Source organism: Piliocolobus tephrosceles, chromosome 4 (assembly GCF_002776525.5).
Source record: "Piliocolobus tephrosceles isolate RC106 chromosome 4, ASM277652v3, whole genome shotgun sequence".
NCBI classification, from domain to species: Eukaryota; Metazoa; Chordata; class Mammalia; order Primates; family Cercopithecidae; genus Piliocolobus; species Piliocolobus tephrosceles.
This window is the reverse complement of record NC_045437.1, coordinates 4,036,272-4,043,996: the sequence shown is the minus strand read 5'-3', so window position 1 is coordinate 4,043,996 and position 7,725 is coordinate 4,036,272.

Sequence of the window (7,725 nt, the reverse complement as noted above, 5' to 3'; positions counted from 1 at the left end):
TATGTCTGTGGGTAGAAAGTTTGACATACTTCCTACTGAGCTGCAATAGGAGTGTCACCAGGCTGTGCTTCTCGCTGAAAGTCATAGAGGGTAATGCATCTGTTGCTCATTCCACGACTTGGCAGAATTCAGGTGCAGGACCGAGCTCCCGTTTTCTCACTGGATGTACACGGTGGGCCATTCCCACACTCCAGGGTTCCGATCCTTCTTTCTCCATGCTCAAAACTATCAATGGTGAGCCAACTCCCCCTCACCTGCTGGATCTCTTCTCTTTGCTCATCCTTCTCTCTTGTGTCATCCTATCTGAAAGGACTTCTCATTTTTAAGAACTCATGTGATTAAATTAGGTCCATATGGATAATTCAGAATAATCTCATTGACTCGAGGATAATCCTATTGTCCATATTCCTATACACTCCTGCAGTCACTTTTACCACTCACATATTTACAAGTTCTGGGGATGAGGGTATGAACATCTTTTTCTTTCTGAGGATTGGGAGCATTACTCTGCTTACCACAATATCATAGTGAAGGACTCTAGTACAATGAAACTAGAAAAGAAAAACCTTGAGAAATATAGAATGTTGAAAGAAAGAAAGAAAATTGTCTGTACATAAACTATATGGTTATTGGTGTCGAATGTTCAAAGCATACACAAAAAAGCACTCCCTGATATAATACATGAGTTCAACAATATTGCTGCATCAAAAGTCAATATACAAAAATCAATTGCATTTTTGTACACTAGCAATCCACAATTGGATACTAATTTAAAACATACACAACTTGTAATAACACCAAGAAAACTTGAAATACTTATGTCTAGATCTAAGACAATTTGTTTAAGATTTGTATGATGAAAATTATAAACTTTGGACAGAAAAATCAGATAACGACTAAATTAAAAACAGAGTGTTTATGAATTGGAAATCTGAATTTTGTTAATATGTCAATTTCCCCAAGTTACAAATTTGAAACAATTCTAATCAAATCCCTGCAGACAGTTTTGTTGAAAGCAATAGCCAATTGTAAATTTTATATGGAGATCCAATATAGCCGTAAGTGAAGTCTCCAAAATTACAAGATAAAACAATGAAACAAAAGCAGATTTTCCTTGCTGGAAGAAGGGACTTTCCAGACTTTACAAAATCTGAAGTATTTCCCTTATTCTGCCACAGAGAAAGAGTTGACCTCCTGTATATGTGCCATCTACAAAAACTTGTTTTGTGAAATGAGATTTAAAATTATGTTTTCAAAGTGCACATTTTGAGGCCAGGAAAAAGGGACCTAAAAATTGAGATCTAGGTTGACAAAATTATTGTGTTTTGCACACAAAAACTAACAATTTTTTTTCTGAATGCTTACATAAACTACCAGATAAGAAATTTCAGCCAATCAAGAAATGATTATGGAAATTACACCTTCAAAAATCATCGGTCAACCTAGAATGTATAAAGCAAAGACTACAATCACTAATCAGGGAGGCTGAACAGAATGAGATGTTTTACAAGGAGGCTACTAGCAAAGATTGCAAGAAAAGAGAAAACGATTAATGTTATGCATAGTATACACCTTAAGAATATCATAAAGATATTTAACACAATAATGATAATGCTGCAAAAGTAACATTATTGACTAAATTGATGCATAGAGGACAATGAAGAGAAAGGGAAATGGTAACTTTATCATTGCTTTGAGGGGGAAGTATTAGAAACTGCCTAATTAATGAAAGGATGAAAGGTACTATATAAAGTTACAATTATAAATTATCACTACAACAACAGAAATACAAGCTTTCTTAAATGGCAGAAAACTGCACAAAAATGCACTAAGAAAACTGAACAAAAATTAAAGACTTTTAAAACTTCTATGAACATAGAACATACATAAAATAAGGTGGTAAGCTGAGACAAACCTATTTCTCATTTCAGGAAATGTAAATAAGCACATTTTAAAATTCAGTTGCAAAGTAAATTGCAAATATAGGTTATTACATGGGACATTACTAAAACAATGTGATTCTATAAAGATGAGAAAACTGATGAATAGGCAAAGCTAGGCTAGCAAAGAGAAACAAAGCAGGGAACACAATCTTCCTATCAGACAAAACAAGCAGTAATTTAACTACCACCATTAAACAAGACCAAAATTTTTAAAAAGGAAATTATAATATAAAAATGAACTGTTGACCAATAAGATGTAGCAGCTCTGAACTCTACACATGAAATAGCTTAATAACTATATTCATGAAGTGGAAACTTCAGGGACTGCAAGAAGAAATAGAAGCAACTTCAGTTGTGATCAATTCATTTATCTACATCCATGACAGATCAGTTTTAAGTAATATAATTAATATATTAATTATATTAATTAATGTATAATATATTAATTATAGTAATTAATATAATATATTAATTAATATAATATACTTATTAATTAATATAATATATTACTTAACATAATTTAGTAATATAGTTAATAAAGGAAACTGGCTTTGTATAGAACAAATGCTATGTCCTGAAAATAGAGAAGATATCTGGTTTATGTGATCATGGAATGGTCACTAAAATTGTCCATCTAATAGGGCACAAGTTAAACATGAGAATTTGCAATAGTTCTTGTGTTTCACTGTTGAGTATAATCCTGCCTTTGGAATAGAGGTAGACACATTTTATCAGTTAGAACATGGTCACCTGTTCTCGATTTACTACTTTTTCTAACAGGATGAATGGTTGTTGAATGTTTCTGAATGCCTGTCTGCACCTATGAAAATGATTACAAATTTTTTTCTTTAAATATTTTAATATTATGAATTAGATCAATAGAGTTCCTAAAGATAAACTGTCCTGGTATCAAATAAGCTCTATTTGATTATTAAATGATTATTTTATAGTGCTTTTTAACTATGTTTACTTGTTTTTCACTTACGATATTGCACTTGCATTTATCCAGTGAGATTGCTGATATATTTGTGCATGAAATAATTTATTTGATGATCATCATTCTTATTATCATCAACATCATTTAACAATAGCTAATGAAATTATAATAAAACAGAGATGTACAACTTAGAAAAGATAACTCTATTACTATATGATAATAGAGCTTCTTGAAAAAATTAAGGGAATCAACTAAACACTGCTGCAAACAATATTACAATTCAAAAGTTGTGCAATGTAGAAAATTAATTAACATGCATAAATAGCTCTGATGCAGTTAAATTCTTGATGTAAAATAACAAACCCTAAATATAAGATGATTTGGAATAAATTGAAGATGAAATAAGCCACATTTACTTGAAGTAGACTTTCAAAAGTTATTGAAGAGCACAAAAATGAACTGAATATATGAAAAGAAGTACCGAGTTCTTGAATAAGAATACTCAAAACTAAAGCTATATGAAATGCCTGTAATTCATTTAACACATTTCATATAATGCCAATAAAAAGATATCAACAGATATTTTAGGAGAAATAAGACCAGTTGATCCCAAGGCTCACGTTGAAGATAAGATTAAGGAATACTCTAAAAGGAAAAACAATGGAAGATGAAACACATGACAAAATTATCATTATTAAAATAGCATGATATTGGTACATGAAGAGATAGAACAAAATAAATACACTGAAATGTATTAGGACTTTGGAGGACAATTAATATGGCAATTAAAATAAGAGGGTAAAGATGATCTTTTCAATAAGTGGTGATGGGGCAGCTGATTTGAGTTATGGAAATAGTAATCCTGGACTCAGTCTTCACACCACGCCCCAGGAAAAATCTGGTTCCAATATTTAATTATAAAAGCTAAGTCATCAAAGAACTGGAAGACACAGCCAAATTCCTTTATAACCTTGGAGAAAGGAAAGCCTGCCTGACTAAAACCAAGAGACCATAAAAGAAAATGGTGCTAAATATGACTGCAAAAGCTAAAATCTGTGCAAACCAACAACAACAACAAAATAATAATGATAAATAAAGTTGAGATAAAGGTCAAACTAGAAAGACTATTTGCAATAGAGAGAAGAGTACTTAGCTTGTGCTTGTGCTAAGTGGGTGGGACGGGGTGAGGGATAAAAGACTACGAATAGGATACAGTGTATACTGCTCAGGTGATTGCTACACCAAATCTCAGAAATCACCACTAAAGAACTTATTCATGTAAACAAACACCACTTGTTCCCCCAAAAGCCTATAGAAATAATAAAAAAATAAATAAAATAGAAAACAATTTAAAAACCTATAAAATTTTACTCAGAAATTCCACTTTTTGGAATTTTTCCTAGACACAACTTTGCATGACTATAAAACCATGTGTGTTAGTAGTTATTTACCACAGCATTTTTTCTGATAGCAAAATTGAACCAATCTAATACAAAGATTCATATGTTAATTAAATACCTGTTTAGATAAATCAACGCCTGCATAAAGCAGAATTTTTTAAAAAGCACAGAACACAAACAAATGCAAGAACATCCATGTTTATGAATTGGAAGACTTAATGTTAAAATGCCCATATCACCCAAAGCAATTTAGAGATTCAATGCAATCTCTATCAAAATTCCAATGACCTTTTTTTCAGAAAATAAAAATCCTAAAATTCATATGGAATCTCAAGCAACTCTGAATAGCCAAAACAATATGGAAAAAGAGGAACAAATCTAAAGGCCATACACTTCTTGATTTTAAAGTATATTACACAACTATAGTAATCAAAGCAGTGTGGTCTTGTCAGGAAGACAGACTGAATAGAAAAGAATAAACAGCCCAGAATTCAACTCTCCTGTATAATGTTAAATAATTTTTCACAAGGGTGCCAAGATGACATGATGTAGAAAAGATAGTGTTGAGAAAACTGGATATCCACATGCAGAACAGTGAAGTTAGATACTTCAAGCATGTACAAAAATGAACTCAAAATGAATTAAAGTAATAAATATAAGACCTAAAAATACAAAAGTCCTAGAAAAAAATATAGGGGGAAAACTTCATCATACTCTATTTGGCAATATTTTCTTGGATATAACACCAAAAGTACAGGCAAAAAAAAAAAAAAAAGGTAAAAATAGACAAATAGGACTACAACAAACCTAAAAACTTTGGTGACCAAAGTGAACAAAAAATAGATTGAAAAGACAACTTACCGAAAGAGGAAAAATATTTGCAAAATATATATCTGATAAGGGATAGAAAACAGAATAAAAAACAAACATACAACAACAAATAAACCCATAGCCTGATTTGAAAATGTATAAAGGACTTGAACAGAGATTTCTCCAAAGTTAGACACCATTCCAGCAAGCACATGACAAGGTACTCAACAGCACCCACCACTCAGGCAGTACAAATCAGAACCACAAGGAGAGAACACCTCACACAAATTAGGGAAGCCACTACCAGGGAAAATGATCCAAAATCTCCAGAAAATAACAAGTGTGGGCAAAGATTGGGTGAAGTTGGAACCCCTGTCCACTGTTTGTGGGAGGGTAAAATGGTGCAGCTTCTATGGAAAACAGTACAAAGATTCCTCAATAAATAAAATGAAGAATGTCCACATATAAAAAGGGATTGAAAGCAGGGACTTGCAGAGATATTTGCATAACCATGTTGATTGCAGCATTATTCACAATACTCAGGAAGTGGAAGCAACCTGGATGTCCACTGATGCATAAATAAATTGTAGTATATGTAAACAATGAACTATTACTCAGCCTTTAAAATGAATGGAACCCTGTTACATGTTACAACACGGATAATCCTTGAAGACAGTATTTTAAGTGAAATAAACCGGTCCCATGAGGACAAGTCCTGGATAATTCCACTTGTGTGGGTTATCTAAAATAGTTAAACTCGCAGAAGCAGAAAGTAAAATGTTGGTTGCCAGTGGCCAGAAGAGGAGAGTATTGGGAGTTAATGAGTATAGAGTTCTAGGTTTGCAAGGTGAAAGAAAGTGCTAGAAATCTATTGCACAGTGTGAATATATTTAGCACTACTAAACACTTAAAAATGGCTAATACAGAAAGCTTTTTACATGCTTTCATATAATATCTGTTTTGTTTTGTGTTGTTTTGTTTTGTTTTTTGAGACAGAGTCTCACTCTGTCACCCAGGCTGGAGTGCAGTGGCATAAGCTCAGCTCACTGCAACCTCCGCCTCCTGGGTTCAAGAGATTCTCCCACCTCAGCCTCCTGAGTAGCTGGGATTACAGACATGTGCCACCACACCCGTCTAACTTTTGTATTTTTAGTAGAGATGTAGTTTCGCCACATTGACTAGGCTGGTCTTGAATGCTTGACCTAAGGCGATCCACCTACCTCAGCCTCCCAAAGTGCTGGGATTACAGGCATAAGCCACCACACCTGGCCACATGGAACTATCTTGATTTATTTTCAAATAAAAAAGGGAGCTTAAGAATAGAGTGCATAGTATTTCTATCTTTTAAATAAAAATGAGACATTAAGAACATTTCTTTGTGATTGCTAGAATATGCAGAGAGAAACTTTGAAAGCTTACTCAAGAAACTAAATTCACTGTTGACCTGGGAGAAGCATGGAGTGTACAAGTGGGAACTTCACAGACAGTAGAAGTGTGTAAGGGGAAGGAATTGCCCCTGGCTCGGTGTTCATTTGCTTCATTTTTAAATCATAAAAATGTAATTTATTTTTAAATCTTAAGAATGTAATTCATTTTGTAAATTACAAATTTTTGATGAGATTTTCTTTTCTTTTATGCCAGAGGATCAGTAGATTGGAGGTCCTAGTTAGACAAAAGGATTGCTTAGTAAGATGGAAGGTGTTGAGCAAAAGTGGAATGTGTATATTCAAAATTTACATGAGGTTTAGTGATCAATGGTGACATCATCCAGAAATGTGACCACGGGAGGCGGTGAGGGCTAGAGGAAGTGACTGTGGGCCATGATGAGACACAAGCCCAAGAGCCTGATGTTGGCCTTGTCTTCCACGTGGCTGTTTACATCTTGCAGTGATTGGTGGTGAGAACAGGAAGAAGCCGACTGAGGCTGACACCCCTGGAGAGTGATGAGCAAGCCCAGGAGGCCTGCCTGTGTCTGAAATTAGGGCATTGCATGGTGGAATTAGAAGCACTCACTTCAGCAAAGCTGGGGGTTTTCAGGGAGATTGGAAGAGAAATAGTCCCCAAGCTGGAATAAAGAACAGAAGACCTTCTCCCCTCAGTGATACATTCCCTCATCTGCAACATGGAACTATTAAGATGATAAAATGGGGTCAAATTATAAAAAGTGTTACGAATCGGGAAAGATACATAGTTGATATATTGAAATTCTTCAGAAAAGCAAAGCAGATAAGAAACCAATATCTATACTGCTATCTACATCTATATCTACCTATGTCTATGTCTACATCTACATCGATTTCTATTTCTACACCAATACAGAGAAAGAGAGAAAGAGAGGCAGGAGAGAGAGGGAGGGAGAGATGGATCAAGAGGAACTAGCTCCTGTGATTATGGAAGCTGAGAAGTCCTGGGATCCACCTCTGCAAGCTGGAGGCCCAGGGATGCTGGGGGTGAGATTCAGTTAGAATCCAAGGACCTGAGATCAAGGGGAGCTGGTGGTGCATCTCCCGGTCTGATGGAAGGAGAAGATGAGGTGGGATGATCCACTTGAATCAGTAAGGTAGAAAAAAGGGGGACAAATTCCTCCTTCCTTTGCCTTTAGATCTACTCGAGCTCTCAATGGATTGGATGGGGC